This window comes from Odocoileus virginianus, chromosome 1 (genome assembly GCF_023699985.2).
Source record: "Odocoileus virginianus isolate 20LAN1187 ecotype Illinois chromosome 1, Ovbor_1.2, whole genome shotgun sequence".
NCBI classification, from domain to species: Eukaryota; Metazoa; Chordata; class Mammalia; order Artiodactyla; family Cervidae; genus Odocoileus; species Odocoileus virginianus.
Genome location: NC_069674.1, coordinates 51,597,737 through 51,617,615, shown reverse-complemented (window position 1 = coordinate 51,617,615; position 19,879 = coordinate 51,597,737).

The window sequence follows — 19,879 nt, the reverse complement described above, 5'->3', positions numbered from 1 at the left end:
GCCTGTAATGCTATGAATTTTCCCCTTAGCACTGCTTTTACAGTGTCCCATAGGTTTTGGGTTGTTGTGTTTTCATTTTCATTCATTTCTATGCATGTTTTGATTTCTTTTTTGATTTCTTCTATGATTTGTTGGTTATTCAGAAGCGTGTTGTTTAGCCTCCATATGTTTGAATTTTTAATAATTTTTTTCCTGTAATTGAGATCTAATCTTACTGCACTGTGGTCAGAAAAGATGACTGGAATGATTTCAATTTTTTTGAATTTACCAAGACTAGATTTATGGCCCAGGATGTGATCTATTCTGGAGAAGGTTCCGTGTGCACTTGAGAAAAAGGTGAAGTTGATTGTTTTGGGGTGAAACATTCTATAGATGTCAATAAGGTCTAGCTGGTCCATTGTGTCCTTTGCTCCCTTTTTAAAAATTCCATAATTTCAGCTACCTCTTTTGTTTTACTTATAGGTAAGCTTATCACTGTCAATCCAGGTGGAGAACCCACAACACTTAACAAAGAAAAAAATTTTTTATTTTTAAATCAAATCAGAAATTGAGTTCTTTTTTCTAAGATAAATACCATTTGTAGTTCATCACAAACGTGTCAAGCACCTAGCAACAGTCTACTGGTTTAGGGAATAAAAGGGAAGACTGACAGGTGAATTCAGTCACAGCTGTTAGAACTACCAGAGTAGTTCTAACGAAGTAGTTTTTACAAAGTCAAACCAGTCACTTCCCCTGCTTAGGACCTCTAGGGAGGCCCCACTGCTTTCAGAACACAGCGTGAGTGCTGAGGTTAACTCAGGTGCCCTCTGCGGTCCCTGCCTACTTGCTTCCCATTCACACTCCCTAAACTCCTGCTGCTGAAAACACCATGACCCCGGGGGTTCACAGGCTTTGCATGCCCTGGTCCTTGCGCTTGGTCTGGGTTGGCTGGGGAGCCAAGGCTGGGGGGGGGAGGTGGGACAGGGATCAGCAGCTAGGGGCAGCCTCTGGGCAGGCTGAGCTTGTTGAACTCTCACCTGAGTGAAGACTTGCAGTCACCGTAAGTCAAGGCCACAGTCTGAGCGCACCAGTAATGCTGTTCTTTGAGAAGAAGGACATGAGACAGGTGGTCAGAGGGCTCAAGAACCACCCTGTGCTGTGAGTGTGCTCCTAGGTGCTCCCCAGGAGGACTCCTGCAAGCGCCCTGGGCTCCCGAGCACACCACCAGTACCAGAATGTCTTCACCGTGCCTCAGTTCGTCAGCTGTATAACCTTGAACTAGTGATTTAATTCTTCAGGAAACCATTTCCTCTTGAAAAACTGCTATGTGTGTGTGTGAGTGTGTGTGTGTGAGTGTGTGTGCATTACTGTTGAGTGCTAGTCAATGGTATCAATGAACAGGAAATCTTTGAAAAAGAATCCCAAGAGATGTCAATAGATTATTGTACAGCATGAGCAGAAAGTCGCCAATGAGTTTGGAGGCCAAGGATTTGAGGATGGGGGGCTGGCAGGTGGGGGCATCCATAGAGGTTAGCAGTGAGCTGAAATATGCATTTATGTTTTTAGGGCTCGGGAGTGAGACCAGGGTTTGGGGGGACACCCAGTGTTTTCCAAAGGGGACAAACCCCTTTTGAACACTTCCTGTAAGAAAGTCTCTATGGGACAGGCTTTCACATGTTAGTTCACTATATCCTCACCATGTAATGAGTAGGAATGACCACCCTTGTTCTACACAGGAGAAAACAGAGGCTCAGAGGATCCAGTGCCCTGCATGAGGCCGCAGGATTGACGACAGCTGAACCCCGGCCTGTCTGAGCCCAAAGCCCTGGCTTCACCCCCTCCCCAGGGGCTGGCGGATGTGACGTCTTCCTGGCCCTCTAAGGGCCTCTTCTGAAGAGCTTGGTGCAGTGGAAATCACTCCCCTTAGAGCGTGTGTGTCAGTCGCTCAGTCGTGTCTGATTCTTTGTGACCCGTGGGCTGTAGCGCGCCAGGCTCCTCTGCCCATGGAATTCTCCAGGCAAGAATACTGGAGTGGGTAACCATTCCCTTCTCTAGGGGATTTTCCTGACCCAGAGGTTGAACCTGGGTCTCTGGCATTGCAGGCAGATTCTTTACTGTCTAAGCCACCGGGGAAGCCTCCTTAGAGTGGCCTTTGAGAAACACCTCCTCTCCTAGCCCCGTTTCTTTTCAGGCAATATCTATTTGAAATGAGATTACATTTATCCTTGCTGTTCCTTACTCCTTCTCAGCTCACACAATTCCTCCTCCGGACCTGCTTGGCTGAGCTGCTGTAAGAAATTGTGAACTGATAACTCCCTAGGACCCACCTCATCACCTGGGGCATCTAGTATGGCCTTGGCTTCCATGGGGGGCAGAGATGGGGATGGAGAGAGGAATCCCAGCCCATTGAGAAAGCAAGCAAATTTCTGTGGAGCATCTACTCTGTTTTTCAGGGTTTGAATTGTCTTATTTAACCAACATTATGGTTGTTTGATTCAGGCGAGGCTTAAGTCAACTGCTGATTCCTCTCCTTATTAATAATGACCTAAATCAGTATTTCAGAATAGTTGTGTCAGAAGAAAGAGATACAGGTTTAGACTTTAGACTTCTTGTGGTACATTCTCATATCTTTGGAGAGGGGGTGACATTTTATTTGTGAGAAAATGAATTTAGGCTACTATTTAGGGGAGATAAGTTTGAGCCACTGGAAAGCTAAATTCTTGATTCTAGGTTTCAACAGGAATGGTTTTTATCGTACATGAAGTCAAAGAGATCAAACTAGGTTAATGGAGGTGGGGTTCATTTAATTTTTTACTCCAGCGATGTCTACAGTTAGAGGGGTTGTTATAATGAAACAATAGTTTGTGCTGAGAATGTCAATTGCATTAAGTGACCACCTTTAAAATGCTTGGAGGCTGACCTGGTTTGGTCTTGGCCTCCTGTGTCCTTTTACACCATTGTCACATTCTCCCATTTGCATTGTTATCCTGGTTCTTTTTCTCTTGTACACATTTTTTGTGCAATCAAAATCTTAATTCTATTACATTTTGATCTCCGAGAAAAAAGCTTGACAAAGCAGAAAATAAACCTCAGTCTTGTCTAAAGGATCACAAAAATCCGAATACTGTATTACAAAGTCAAGGTTTGTGGAGTATCAAAGGCACCGACGTTAGCCCGGAAACTGCAATGTGAGAGTTCTTCCAGCAGGTGGCGGTGCTGTGTAGGAAGACAAGCTACCCTCTGGCTAGAGGGGGTTGGAGGCTGGCTGGAGACAATTCATTTAAGTTGGCAAATTAGCCTTCCCAGGCCCTGTCCTAGGCGTGCAGTGGAGCCAGCCAGGGGGAGCGAGGCAGGCTGTCCCAGTTTGGGGAACTCCCAGTCTTAGGGGTCGTCCTCATCGATCAGACTGGGTCATTCATTTGTGCTGCTCTTGGAAAAGAACTTAAAGAATTTAAAAAACAAACCTCACACCTTTTGTACTGTTGACAGGAATGTAACATGGCGGCCATCAGCAAGGTTGTTCCTCAGAATATTAAGAATAGAATTGCCAGACTATCCAGCAATTCCTCTTCTGGGTATATACCTAAAAGAATTAAAAGTAAGGTCTTCATGTCAATGCATAACAAAAACCACTACAATATTGTAAAGTAATTAGCCTCCAACTAATAAAAATAAATGAATAAAATAAAAAAAAAATAAAAGCAGGGTCTTGAAGAGATGTTTGTACACCATGTTCATAGTACCACTAATCAAACAGCTAAAATGTGGAAACAATCCAAGTGCCCATAGATGGGTCAATGGATAAGCAAAATGTAGTATATGTATATAATGAGCCATTATTCAGCCTTAAATAAAGGATGAGCATTCTGATATACGCTACAGCATGGTTGAAGCTTGAAGGCACTATGCTGAGTGGAATAAGCCACTCACAAAAGTACAACTACTGTGTGATTTCACTTTTATGAAATACTTGGAGTCGTGGAATTCACTGAGACAGAAAATAGAAGGCAGTAGTTGCCAGAGAGTAGGGGAAGGGGAAGTTACTGTTTAGTTACAAAGTTTCAATTTCACAAAATGAAAAGAGATCCAGGGATAGATGTCTGCATAATATGAATATATTTAATACCATGAACTGTACAGTTAAACGTGGTTAAGATGGTAATTGCTCTGTTATGTGTAATTTACCACACGCACAAAAACCCCACCACAAGTTCCCTGCCCATGGGCCTGTCTGCAGTGTATACCCTCACTGTAGGACACAGTGAAATCCCTAAGGCAAAACTACCCATATTTTCAGGCAGCCTTCTCGGTTGGAGACCTGGAAAGAGAGTGTGTATTTACACTTGCTTGGCTATTGTGGCAGGTGTGGTTATCAATCCAATGACCTACTATGAAATTCCAGTTCTCCCTTCTGCAGTTGTGACCTTTCAAAGGTGCAGAAAAAGAAGGCAATCGTCTGCCCTAGAGCCACAGACCCAGGAAGCAGAAAGAAACAACAGTTTATTGTTCTCCTCTGGACCAGGCATTCTTTGTCTCATTTAACCTTTATTTAATCACCTCAGAGAGTCAGGATCAGCCATCATTCTCACTTGGCAAGTAAGGGAACTGTGGCTCAAAGTTCAAAATGTTACCCAAGATCCATAACTAGAAAGCGTCAGGATCTGAATTCTGACTGCTTCGATGGATACTGTGTGGCCTGATGAGAGGAGAGCAGACCTAGGCTGTTTGCTTATACCGTACTGCCTTTATGATGCTTAAATACAGTGCTTTTCAAAAGTGAATCAAGGATGCATTTCTAATAAGCTCCCAGGGGATATGGAAGGTGCTGGTAATCACTTTGAGTAGCAAGACTTTAATCTGCACAATTTCCCAAACTTTCTCACTGTCTCAGCAGCTTTTTCTCAGAAACTTAGGTCAAAAGAAATTCTTATTCCATTTTTGTTAGATTAAAGCACCTCACTAAATACTATGTTCTAACAGCTTAGTGGCCATTAAGCAGTTATGTATATGATAATTGAAGAAAGCTATAATATTTTTATTTTATTCTTAAATAAGCACCATTACCTACAAGTGGGATTTATGCCCACCCTTGCCCTGCACAACTTCTCAAACCTTGGGATCAGTGTGGACGCCACAGCCCTCATTTCCTGTTCCATATTGATCTTTTATGATACTGGTTCCTTAGGACAGCAACACCCAGGTTTCAAAAGATATGACATCATCAAAAGAAATTCAGAGCCCTGTTGAAATTGTGAACTACTGGAACTCATATTTCACACAAAGATTGACAGATATCAAGTATTGCTGGATTTCCCTTTGAAACATAAAACTATCCCAAGGCACGCCACAGTTTGGAACGGTGGCTTTAGGGCACCCTGCCTGTGTTAGAGAGCATCAGTAATCTAACGCTGCTAGTCTGTGATAGGAGCTCAGAGACTCTTTCACTAAATCACTGTGAAAGGTCGCCAAGGTCTTGAGGCCTTTTTCTGACTGGAGGGGGGACCACATGAACTGACCTCAAACATTTCAGATAGAATATCTGTGATTCTTGTGACCCGTACACATGTCTCAGTTCTCCTGTAAGTTAAGCTCTTAGAAGGCAGAGGCTGAGTCTTATTCAGCGTCAAACCCCATATCACCTTCCTCACAGTAGTTGTTCAATAAAGACTAGTACAGTAAATGCTTTCTGAAAGTCTCGATCAATTTCCAGGGGGTTGGGGGTGGGGTGGGGTGGATGGAGATTTTATTAATTCTTTTACATCCAAAACATTTTCAAGTTTGATAAAAGCATTTTAGTGGCCAGTGTTTTAGCAGTTATTTTATTTATTTATTTATTTTTGGCTGCACTGAGTCTTCGTTGTAGCACTTGGTCTTTCTCTATTTGCGGAACACGAGACCTAGAGCTCGCAGGCTCAGTAGTTGTGGTGTGTGGGCTTCTAGTTGTGATGCAAGCTTAGTTGCCCTGCAGCATGTGAGATCTTAGTTTTCCAACCAAGGATTGAACCCACATCCCCTGCATTGGAAGGAGAATTCTTAACCACTGGACCACCAGGGAAGTCCCCACCAGTAATTGTAAAAGGAGAGATGTATGTACCATGGGATTCCAGAAGGGTGGAAAGGGAAATAGCAATGGAGAAGGACTAGATTCCAATTCTAGGAAAGTGCTTACTACCTGTGTGGATTTGGGCAAGTCACTTGATTCCTGCATCTCAGTCTCTTTATCTGTTTAATGGGAATCACAACAGCTACTCTCTGCCTATGGAGTAATTATGAATATTTTAACAGGTGCCGTGTGTGAGTGTGTTTCGTGAGTTAGGCATCCTCATCATAGTCCTCTCACTGTCCCCTCCACAGAAGAGTGACTACCGCTGTCCATTCTGTCTGATAAATGCCAGCAGCTTCCCAAAACCATAACCAGGAGTAGAGCTCCCTGCCCAGCATCACTGCTTTAATTACGGGGTTCAGATGTGATCCAGGTAATCAGAAAGCAGTCATTAGGAGAAGTCAAGGGGACCCTCAGTCTCTATCCATGGGTGAGGTAACAAATTAGGCATCATAAGTCAATTTATTTCATATTTATGTGTCCTTTGAGATAGAATCTTTCACTTCAATTTAAGGAACAGAAGAAAATGGACATCGGCAGAACGTCAAACATGCTTATCCTTTCCTTGGGACAGATCAAGCTGTGGAATGGCTTTCCCTTAAAAATGGAAATTCCAAGCTCAGAACCTGATACTCTTCCTTAAAACAATTGAACCATCTTCCCATCTCACCTCAGTATCAAGATGAATCCCTTTGTCCACCCACATAAGTCAGGTGTCCTCCTGTCTCCTAACTGATGAGATCTCAGGGCTCTACTAACTCTCTCTTTTGGGAATCAGATCCAAGAACATCTGCCAGTGAATCCTCAAGATGCCCCTTAGGTTTACAGTTCTTCATTATTGATTTTAGCTGTTGTTGTGCTAGGTATGCAGTTGCACCTGACTGTTTGTGACCCTATGGATTGTAGTCCACCCTCTGTCCATGTAATTCTCTGGGCAGGAATACTGGAGTGGATTGCCATTTCCTTCTCCAGGGCATCTTCTGGACCCAGGGCTCAAACTCAGGTCTCCTGCATTGCAAGCAGACTCTTGACCATTTCAGCCACCAGGGTGGCTCTGATTTTAGCTGTATTGATTATTAAATCTAAAACAGACCAGACACATTCTGTGGAAATTTCTGTGTGTAAGGGTGCATTCATCAGCATTATTCAGAGAAACGGAACCAATAACCCAGAGACACAGAGAGAGAAGTTTCGAGGAATTAGCTCACGCAAGTGTGGGGGTTTTGCAAATTTGAAACCTTCAGGGCAGGCTGGAAGCCTGTGAATTCAGACGGGGCTTCTGTTTTGCAGTCTTGAAGCCGAATTTCTTCTTTGGGAAGCCTCTGTCTTTGTTTTCAGTGCCATCCGCTGATTAGATGAGGCCCACCCAAACGCTTTACTCAAAGTCTGCACATTTAAATGTGAGTGGCATCTAAAGATTACCTCCTAGTGCATCTAGACTGGTGTTTGACAAAAAAAACTGAACATTTTATCCTATCGAAGTTGACACATAAGCCAAGCATCAGAACTGGTGTCTAAAAATGACTAAGGCCATCCAAAACAGACTAAAAGTGGCTGTTTATTGTAATTCAACTGGTACCACCAGGAGATGAATAAAACCAAGTGGGAGACAAGACTCAGGATGGAGGAGCTTTCCCAGGCAGCTGTCCTAGGAAAACGAAATATAAGTGTTCCTCCTCCAGCACCCCTTCTGTGTTTCCTGCCCCACACACTGAATGGGAACATCTGGGTGGGTGTGGAAACATTTGCACGGGTGTGTTCACTGCAAGGCAATCAATCTTTGGGTTGATGCACCCTTTTCATCAACATTTCCTCCTCCACTGGGGCGAGTCCCTTCTGGACAACACTCTGCTTTATCCGATCCAGAGGAGGGATGGAGCCCTGGTGAAATAAACAATTTAAAATGATCACTCAGGGAAAGTAATATCCTTCTACCGCCCCACCCCCACCCCACCTCCCCCCTCCCTCAGCCAGAACACGGGTTAGATCAGCCTAGCGGCAAAAGGTTAACTTGTTGGAAGGTTGACTGCTGCTTGGAGTATTGTGAAAAAGGTACCCCTGGAAATATTTTGCCTGCTTATTGAAAAATGTAATTCCCTCTCCCCATATCCCCCCAAATGTTGTGCTTGGTTGTACTAGGAGGTGATTTCTTTGTTAAAGCATGTTTATTCACATTTCTGGCTGTGGGTCTTTGTGGCTACAAGGACTTTTCTAATTGTGGTGAGCAGGGGCTGCTCTCCTTGTGGAGCACAGGCTCTAGGCTGCACGGGCTTCAGTAGTTGTGGCACATGGCTCCATAGTTGTGTTCCCAGGCTCTAGAGCATAAGCTCAGTAGGTGTGGCACACGGAATTATTTGCTCCACAGCATGTGGGATCCTCCTAGCCCAGGAATCAAACCCCTGTCTCCTGCATTGGCAGGCAGATTCCCTACCACTGAGCCACCAGGGAAGCCCCTAGGAGGTGATTTCTGGCCAGTGATTGGGTGGTGCTTCTGGGAAGAGCTGAAGGAACCCACCCACTGGTCCTCAGGCTCCCTTTCCTTCCTTAGGGTCCTACAGGTTCCAGTGAGCTCAGCTTGCGAGCTGCGGTTCCTGACGCCCTTAACTGCCTCCCTTAGGCACTGGCTCCCTGTCCGTCCCCAGCATGCAATGTCAAACCCCACAGTGTCATCTTGTTCTGTAATGCCATCCCACGGCTGACAGTCGAGGGGATGATGAAGGGCCATGTCCTGTGCATGGTCTGCAAGGCCCTCCGTGGTCTGCCTCCATATTGTTTTCTCATCTTATTCACCCTAATCTTCCATTTTCTGGTCGAGTTATTAGATTTTCTGACCTGCTAGGAGATTTGGGGTCTCCTTTATTAATGTTGCTTCCTCCCTCCCTCTGCAGTGTCATTTTCTTTTTCTGTCCATGCTTTGAGGGTTTTTTTGCCTGGTGAAGGGGCTGGGAAGGAAGTAGAGTGAAGGGAAGAGAGCTGGGATTGGAGAGCAGTGATCCTGAATTGTTTTGATTGAGCTCAAAGAATGATATCTGTGTGTGTGTGTTGAATGTGCACTTGTGCACGCACACACATGTGAGTTTGTGCAGCATAGTATCTGTTGGTGAACCACCTAACTGATGTAAACATGGTCTTGGACAGCAAGAGGAAAGTGATGGGAAAGAGAGATGAACTAAGACTGAGTAAATGTCTAGGGAAACCAGAGACTTTAAATGCATGATCTGAACAACTTGTCACATCAGCCTGGAAAGGTGGTATAACCCAACTGTTTTTACAGATAAAGACACTGAAGCTAAAAGAGTTAGAGAAATTTGCCACATAGGAAAAGCTAGTAAATGACTGAGCGGTTAGTGGTACCCCACAGGTCTGGTTCCAAAGCTCCACATTGTATCACACACCCTCCCCAGATGTGCATTTGTGCTTTCAAATTATGTTTGCATGCTCTCTATGCAGAAAGTCCCTAGAACAGTTTAAAATATGTTGTTTCTCAAAGGTGACTCAATCAGAGAAACAGGTCTCATGTAGCTATCATCAGGGAAGCCCCATGGCTCAGTGGTAATCTGCCTGCAATGCAGGAGACAGAGGTTTGATCCCTGGGTTGGGAAGATCCCTTGGATCAGGTCATGGCAACCCACTCCAGTATTCTTGCCTGGAGAATCCCATGGACAGAGGAGCCTGGCGGGCTATGGTCCATGGGATCTCAAAGAGTCGGACATGACTCAGCAACTGGCAGATCCTGGATTACGTGGAGTTGAGCTCCTGAGATCCAAGCCCAAGCAACCTTCACTTGCCAGATCCTTTTTTCCTTACTGGACTGAGCATAACATGGACCTGACCTCCTGTCAACAATCTGGGTGGGAGTCATCGGGGTGGTAGCCCTGTCTTTCTTCAACACTCTTGCTGTGAGTGGTTCTCCTCCAATGGAAACAGGGATGTCACCTGCTGAGTGCTTTAGATTCACAATCTGCCCGCATCTATGAGATTAAATTTACTACTCTTGTTCAGTTTAAAAAGTATCCTGCAACAGGGAAAATCTTCAAAAGTGCAAAACTTATCATGCCCCTTTCTCTCACTGGTTGGGTCCTCACCAGGTGCCTACTCTGGACAGCTTTGTGCTGTGTCAGGAGTTGAGTTTTTAGGAAATTTGTCATTCCTGCCAGAGCAAATCTTTTGAGACTGAACAAACGGAATCCACTGAACCCCAGGTAACCCCAGATAAGACCTGTCACTGCGTCATATTTCTAAGAAAGGCCCCCTGGAAACTTACTTATACAGTGGAATGAAGACAGAAAATTCACTTTTGTCTTTCCTTCACATATGTTTTTATTTATTTATTTATTTAGCTGTGCCAGGTCTTAGTTGCAGCATTGTGGAAACTTCAATTGTTGCAGCACACGAACTTAGTTACCGCATGGGATGTCTAGTTCCCTGATCAGGGATCAAACCTGGGCCCTCTGCATTGGGAGTATGGAGTTTTAGCCATCACAGTCAGCCATTGGACCACCAGGGAAGTTCCCACATATGTGTTTCACATTTAATCCTCACCAAAGCCTAACAAAGTCTGTATTTATCTTTTTTTTTTTCCAGTGAAGAAGTAAGACTCCCAAGGAAGTAAACACACAGGCCTAAGGTCAAATGCCAACGCAGTGATGTGGTGTCTGACACTGAGCTAAGTCCAACTGATCACAGGCACAAACCACAGGCTCTAGACGGGAAAGATTTATCCCCATAGGAGATGGAATAGAGTCTTTCACTTCCATCTCTCTTTGTTTTCATTTAGGTGTCCTTAGATCTGGACACCTAAGTATTAAATAAACAAATAAAATCCATTGAACTCAAGGTAACTCCACACTCTCAACGCAGGGGGCCTGGGTTTGATCCCTGGCCAGGGAGCTAGATATCCCATGCTACAACTGAGAGTTCATGTGCTACAGTGAAGACTGAAGATTTCACAACGTTGCAGCTAAGACCTGGCACAGCCAAATAAATAAATTAAATCAATCAATACTGACATCTAGTATTTAAAATGTTTAATTGAAATACTATTTTCCATTCTTTTTCAAAGCAAGTCCAAATTTCACCTTCTCTGTGAAATCTAAGATGCCCCTGGCAACACTTAGCACCCCCTGCCCCCAACCCTCTGGGCTCTGGGACTGACATTTATTTAACACTGAACTTGGTAGGTCTTTGGTACTTGCTGGTGGCTCCCTCCTGGATGGTGTAAGCTCAGGGAAGCCTGAGACTGTGTCTGATTCTACCTCTGAAACTCCAGAGCTCAGAAAACAATGGATGGTCCACATACACCTGAATTAATATAAATTACCAAGCACCAGAACAGAAAATTGACAATGATTTTGAAATAACTGCAAAAATAACACTGTAAAAACCGAGAACCAGATAAAAGCAATGCCGCATCTCTCTATTTGGTTGGCCTAGGATGACCCTTATTAGCAAATGGGAGAAACAGGTTGGTGGTCCCATGTGCCTTAGGAGATCTTCACCCAACAGAGAAGTGCTGACTTATTTCTTTTCCCAGAGGACAGGTGGCAGCTCCAGGCCCTCCTGGGCCACTGGCTGTAGGATTAGTGCCAAAAATTCTTGTCCACCATGGCCTGAGAGCCTGAGTGCAAGACCATCCCAGAGAACATCAGCCTGACTGAGGACTTTACCCCTGTGATGGTCTCTACAATTTCAGTGGTTATGAACTAGACAAAATGGACAGGACCTGAAATGTTAAACTGATTGTATGTGCTCAGTGTGTGTGTGCTGAGTTGTGCTCAGTTGTGTCTGACTCTTTGTGACCCCATGGACTACAGCCTACCAGGCTCTTCTGTCCATGGGATTTTCCAGGCAAGAATACTGGAGTGGGTTGTCATTCCCTTCTCTAGGGGATCTTCCCAACCCAGGGATTGAACCCATGTCTCTTCAGCCCCTTGCACTGGCCAGCACCTTCTTTACCACTTCACCACGTGGGAAGCAATTGGTTATATACACATCTCTAGTTGTAATCTCAAAAAAGTTTTTCACAGCCTTCACTTACAAGAAACATAGGTCTTGAATCTGTTTGCATTTGGACAAGTCACTTTCTGTCTCTGTCCCTCAGAAGAGAGAGAAAAAAAATGCATCAAATCCTAAAGACATGCACACTATTTGTCTCAGAAATTCTTCTTCTATGCCTCTTACCTGAGGAAATGACCAGAAATATTTTTGTAACAAAGTGCATGTCACAATATTATGTATATTATGGAGAAACTGAAAAATAGCTAAGGTCCATTATTAGGGTCAAATGAATCATGATTCATTCATTGAATGGAATATGTGCAACAATTTAAAAGAAGTGAGACATGTGTGATAGAATAACTGAATGCTCATAATATAGCTTATCAATGCCTTCCAGCAAAAAGACCACCAGAAACAAACTTGTAGCTGGACAAGTTAGGCTTATCACTCATCATGGTGAAGGCGCACACCCACAAGTAACTGCCGGGCATCTCGGCACCAATATCAGGGGTTGCTTTCTATTTGTTTCTCAATTGTTAATTCTAAAAGCATAATATATAAAATATAATACAAGGAGTCTTATTTTTAACTTTGTTAAAGCCATGTGAAATATTCACCATGTGGGTTCTATCATCAAATTAATAAAGTGGGAATAAACATAATTTGTTCTAGTTTTTTCTCCCCCTCACTTTTCAGGATTTCTCTCACATAAATCAGAGGTTGCTTCTATAAGAAAAATTTTGACCTACAATAGGAAGTTAGATATATTATACACTCAGTAAAAACAGATAAAGGGAAAATATTGACCTTGAAGATCTTCAGTCCTTTATATTAAACTTCTATTTTGAGATCACTGTGAATTCACGTGAAGTTGTAAGAAGTGATATGGGAGAGATTTCACATACCCTTTACCCAGTTTCCCCCAACAGGTAACATTTTGCATAACTATAGTGAAAAGGAAATTGAAGCAATCCAGTCCCTTTTGACACTGAGAAGTGGGACATAGATAAGGTAAGGCACATTGGACAGCAGAGGCAGGAGAAATTATAAGTCGCTTCTCTCTGTAGCCCTTGGGTTCAGGTGGTTCACTTAACCAGTTACACTTGGCAAAGTAAAAAGCAGTAAAATGGTGATTCAGCAGGGACACTGGCCTCTTCTTCTAAACCTGCTGCTGAAGAGGCCACAGAATGAAGAAAAAGGTAGAAGAATCTGAGAAAGCAATGCAAACATGGTGAGAACCTCTGCGAGAGACCAGTGATAGGTATGAGATTAGTGTGTAGATCTGTGTCCATGTATTTGGAGGTTGGGAATGGATAGGAGCAGCTAGAGTGACCAGGATGCTGTGGATGAAAATAAGCTAAAGAAAAGCCTCTATGTTGCATCTTTTTTTCTCCTGCCCTCCCACCCCATTATCCTGTATAAATTCTTACTCCATGACCATTTTGTGGCAGGTAAAAATCTGACGTGGAGGGAAAACAGAGCTCTGTGCTCAAGCCTGGCCAAGATGAGGTGCAGGTAACAGCAGGTACAGACTGACCTGCCTGCCCCCGCTAGTCTTCCTTCTCCAGACGTGTCCACTGGTCCCCAGAGTGGCTCATCACATGTGGGTGGGGCACACAGCTCCTGGGATAAGGGGATTTCCTTGAGGCCCAGAGTCACTTGGGGTGAGCTAACTCACAGTAATCAAGGACAGAGGACCCCTACCTCCCCAGGCAGGTCCTTCCAATTCCCTAAATCACCAGGAGGGGACCAAATTAGGCTTAGGTTTAACTTGTTCCTCAGGTACAAGTTTGTAGCTAAGGAAGCAGTTATATCCCAGGAAATATGAGTTCGTACACAGTAAAAGAAGAAGATACCAGAGGAAGGTAAGCAAACAGACATCAGACTGGTAAACTTACAGAGATGAAGCATATCTAATGGACTAGGCAGAAGGCGATTTTAAAATAAGCATAATAAACACGCTCAGAAAGGAGGGAGAGGATATTAGTAAGAAGCAGGAGCAAGCAGTTATCATAGTGTGTGGTCAAGCATCTCAGCAGGTGTTCACATAAGGGAGGATGTTTCCTAACTAGAGCTTGCCCAAACTTTGCTGGAAATCTATGAAATCTCATTCTGTGGTTACTGAACCTCTAGAATTTAACCTGAAGATCCTAAACTCTTTGCAACATGTGTATGCTAAGATATCTTCCAACTTAAAATTCTTTACCCCATGTCCTCCATCTGACTGCTTGAATGGTTGATTCTACTTCCAACCACAGCCTCCTAACATGAATATATTAACATTCCAAACCTGCACTGACCAATACTATAGCCACTACCCATATGTGACTATTTAAATACATCAAAATTAAGTAAAATTAATCATTGTGTTCCACAGTTTCACTAGACACATTTTAAGCACTCTGTTGGCACAAGGGTCTTCCCAGGTGGTACTAGTGGTAAAGAACCCGCCTGCTAGTGCAGGAGACATAAGAGACCTGGGTTCAATCCCTGGGTTGGGAAGATCCTCTGGAGGAGGGCATGGCAACCCACTCCAGTACTCTTGCCTGAAGAATCCCTATGGACAGAGGAGCCTGGAGGGCTGTAGTTCATGGGGTCACAAAGAGTCATGACAAAGAGACATGACTGAAGTGACTTAACACACACACATGCCTACCATATTGGACAGCGCAGACCAAGAACATTCCATCATCACAGGGAGTTCTATTGTTTAGTCCCATTTCAAATAGTTGAGTGCTATTTCCTAATTTGAGTATCATGGTAAACGACCCCTGTTGACATCCTATCATCTCTAGATGAGAAACAGAATCTTTGCTCTAGAATTCTCTTTCTGTTGGCTTCTCCTGTTTCTTTCAGTCAGGGTTGAGATTATAATGAAAAGGACCCCAGAATGGCCTGCCTGTTGACAAGCTATTGTGTGCTTGACTTTTTGGTTAAATATTTTGAGATTTGTATGCATACACTCATACGTACATACAAGCATTCTTGTAGGATTCTTTAAACCTCTTGGGATAGACCAAGAATACTCTTTTCTCTCTAAAATTACTACCTGTGGCTGATAGAATTTTTTTCCCCCCTAGAGAGGCAGGGTTTGGTAAAGTTAAGCATTGATTCTCTGTAATTCCACTACATCTGAAACAATGCTTTGAAGTAGTAAAAAGGATAAATATTTGTACTGTTGGCAAATGAACATTGCTCTGTCACCAAATACCCAAATGGAGGGAAAAAAATTAAAACTTCCTCTCTGCTTTGGGTCGTTAGAGCAAAGCTCTAGGAGGGGATTTATAACTACACAGTTACAAATTATGAATGTGCATTTGTTCAAGAACTACACCCTGTTGATTTGCTATTTAGTTTTTTTATTGCTGGCTTTTTGCTTTGCTCTATAGGAGAGCGACTGCAGATTTGGCCGCTGCTCAGACTGAGGAGTCGCCAGGGATATTGTTCCTATTCAGAAATGCACGGGGTATATCAAAGACGGAGCTTGCAAACTTGTATATTAAAACCCATACATTACCAGCACAATGAAAACCCTCATCCCACTCCACGTGGGAGGCCTGGGGCTGAGTGTGAATGGAGGGCTCTCACATTGGAGGCAGATGAAGGAATGCTTGGCCTCCCTAATTATCTAGTTACAGGGCTTCTGACCTTGCTTGGCAAAGTCCTATGAGTTCCTTAAAGACCACTGAGGGAAGTGATGGGGAAGAGGAAGGAGGGAGGAGAGAAATGCGGGACTTCCCTCTAATACTCTAGCCCCACTTAGTGCCTCACATTCTACGTGTTCTGTATACTGGCCTTCTCAATATGATTTCTCTTCAACAAAAGCATCCCCCCAGTTGGTACAGTGGATAAAAATCTGCCTTGCAATGCAGGTTACACAGGTTCAATCCATGGTCTGGGAAGATTCCACATGGTGTGGAGCAACTAAGCCCGTGGCCACAACTACTGAGCCCATGTGCTGCAACTACTGAAGCCTGCACACTCTAAAGTCTTTTTCCTGCAACCAGAGAAGCCACAGCAATGAGAAGCCCATACCCCACAATGAAGAGTAGCCTCCACTTGCTACAACTGGAGAAAGCCCACGCAAAGCCACAAAGATAGAGCACAACCAAGAAACTAAATAAATAAAATTTTAAAAAAAAGCACCCTCCAAACACTGGATAATGGAAGCATGACACTTTTCTTTTTTTATTTTATTTATTTTTATTTATTTATTTTAATTGGAAGCTAATTATTTTAAAATATTGTGGTGGTTTTTGCCATATATTGGCATGAATCAGCCATGGGTGTACATGTGTTCCCCATCCTGAACCCCCCTCCCACCTCCGTCCCCACCCCATCCCTCAGGGTCATCCCAGTGCACCAGCCCTGAGCACCTTGTCTCATACATTGAACCTGGATTAGCGATCTAGTTCACATATGATGATATACATGTTTCGATGCTATTCTCTCAAATCATTCCACCTTCACCTTCTCCCACAGAGTCCAAAAGTCTATTCTTTACATCTGTGTCTCTTGCTGTCTCACATATAAGGCCATCGTTACCATCTTTCTAAATTCCATATATATGCATTAGTATACTGTATTGGTGTTTTTCTTTCTGACTTACTTCACTCTGCATAATAGGCTCCTGTTTCATCCACCTCATTAGAACTGATTCAAATGCATTCTTTTTGATGGTTGAGTAATATTCCATTGTGTATATGGACCACAGCTTTCTTATCCATTCGTCTGCTGATGGACATCTAAGTTGCTTCCATGTCCTGGCAATTGTAAACAGTGCTGCAATGAACATTGGGTTACATGTGTCTCTTTCAATTCTGGTTTCCTCGGTGTGTATGCCCAGCAGTGGGATTGCTGGGTAGTATGGCAATTCTATTTCCAGTTTTTTAAGGAATCTCTACACCGTTCTCCACAGTGGCTGTACTAGTTTGTATTCCCACCAACAGTGTAAGAGGGTTCTTTTTCCTCTGCCCCCTCTCCAGAATTTATTGTTTGTAGACTTTTTGATAGCAGCCTTTCTGACCAGCATGAGATGGTACCTCATTGTGGTTTTGATTTGCATTTCTCTGATAATGAGTGATGTTGAGCATCTTTTCATGTATTTGTTAGCCATCTGTATGTCTTCTTTGGAGAAATGTCTGTTTAGTTCTTTAGCCCATTTTTTGATTGGGTAGCTTATTTTTCTGGAATTGAGCTGCAGGAGTTCCTTGTATATTTTTGAGATTAATTCTTTGTCAGTTGGGAAGCATGGTACTTTTCTATGGGATTAAGGGGCTTAGGGAGAGCAGGATAGGCCATGGTACTTGTTTTCTTTCTGAGCAGATGCCTTAGAGCAATGGATGTTGGCTGGTATGCCTCATGCCATTCCCATGTGTGATGGTTTATTTCATTGAATGTGAGATTCATTCTTGTTCCAACTACTGTCTGTCAGATGGAGCATGGAGCTGCATGGTCAGTGCAATGGGATAGGGAGGGAGAGCAACATGTGACTGGGGAGAGGATGGAGGAAAAGGATCAAGGAAAGAGCTGTGTTTCCTGGCACATATGAGACTCTGGCATCAAGAAATTTTAATAGTGCTGACCAGGGGAGGAAGAGATATGCCAGTCACTCAGCATTGAAGGACAACCTCGTCAGCTTGAGAAGAACTGTGGGAAGTCTTCCTTTCTGAACTTCCTGAAACAGGTATTGTTGTGTTATTAACGTTCATCTTTTAATTCCAGCAATCGGTTTTAACTTTCAGGACTCTCACTAGCATGTATCCTCTTGACTGCTGGGGGTAGCTGGGAGCCGCAGGATGTTCAGGGAGAAGGGAATGCCAGGTTGTCATAAGGAAGCTTTTCTGGTAAGATGTTAGAGAAATCGCAGAAGAGAGGACTCAGATATTTAAGATTCCAGAACCTGGATCTACCACTGGGCTCAGCCTCTCCCCGACTCCACATCCTCCCCACCTCGTCTCCAGGTTTCACACACCTTTCCAACTACTGTCTCTTAATCTGACTTTGTGTACACCATTACTGTTCTTCAGCAGCCCCAGGCTGATAATTGAGGGTCAGTTTGGTATAAAAACTCTGGCTATAGAACCTCAGGAGGGGCACAACCTTGAGTCTACTTACACCAGAGAGCATTTCAGACGCTTTCCCTCTAAGGTGATCCCAGGACCCGCGACAAGCCCGTAGGAGCTACCCTGGGTGCCTGGCAGCTAGGAGCTGCAGAAGGTTGTACACAGCAGTCATTCTTCCATATCCAACTGCCAGGACCACACTTAAGTACAGAGCCCCGAATTCCCATCCTGGCTCCTCCTCTATGTCAATTTCCTTGGTTGTTTAGTTTTCTTACAATTGCTTTTGAGGATCAAATGTGATGATAGAGGAAAATGATTGAACACATACAAGGGCACAGAGCACATTCTTTTCATGAAGGATATTATTTAAGTAGTGATTTGTCGGGAAGCGTTTAACAAGAGGCTTCCTGTGTGCTGTTTTGAATCTGTCAGGAAGCCTCTGGCCCTTATCAATTCCTGAATATTCAGAAATTAAGAGGAGAGGCATGCCTTTCCCGGGGCTAAGGAATCCAGGCATTTCTCATTATGGTGATAAGTAGCCTCTTCCTTTTTATGAACCGTAAGGTAAAAGGTGATTGCAACTCTCTCTTTGATAGGGATTGTCTCATGTTTTGTAAGTCTGGAATTTTAATCTTTATCTTTGCTGAGAATAACTACCTTGTAAGACAGTATATATGCCCACACCATGTTGATTAAAACACCTTTGCTCCATCAGAGCTTGGGTCTCGTGTCTTGCTTTCTTTTCTCTCCTCCTCTCTCTCTTTTAGGCTAATTCCTTGGAGTGAGGAGGCCCGCTGAGCTCACTTTCTTGCCCGGGCTTCTAAGACTCTCTCGAGAAGGCACACTGTGCCTTCACCCACTTGAGAGGGCGCCTGGTGCCTCCGTTCAGCAGTGTAAACTCTAAGAACAGGGCTTTCTTTATTGGCCTTCTGCGTAAACCAGGGGATATCAGCCTCTTTTTCTCTCTTACTTTCTTATCGTTGACTCCAGACCACCAGGTTCCAGTCCATGAAAGGACCAACAGTGACTAAATAATACATTTTACATATAGTTTATATATGATTTGATGGATAAATACTGTTTTTCTGAAGTTCTAACACTTAATTGCAAGGACATGAAGATTTGTAGTTCACTGTTTTTTACTCAACTCTCAAAGCTCACATTTGGCATCAGATCGGTAGAGTGATGTTGGTTTGGTTGAGCCCAATTATCTTCCATTTTCTGCTTCTTCTCAACAAGTCTCCTGAAAGATGAGGAATCTTATCTTGGAGGAAGGACCTGTTACTGTAAGTTAGGAAATACCTATCCTTCTTTTATTGAGAAAGGCAAGTTGATATCTTGGATTTTTCAATGGCAGAACTCATTTCAAATACTACATTATTTTCTCTATGAATACAGATATCTATGGAGAGTCTCCTGCCCTGAGTTTTTGGGTCAGGGATTATGGTCCTTACCATGTTCCGAACTGGTATAGAGATGATACTTTCAAGCCAATTCAAAGGCAATCCTATGTTCAGGAGACCAGGAGGAGGAAATTTTTAGTCCATCTATTTCCTGTGCATTCGTTCACTGCCTTGGGGAGTTTTCTGAGTAACTCTTTCACACTTAGAAATTGCAAGTTTCGAGGGAGCTTCATTCACACTAGATGACAGAGAATCTATACATCCATCGTGTAGCTAGGGAAAGTAATTGCTCCATCAACCTACTCTCACGGCCACATGCCATCTCAGTCTAT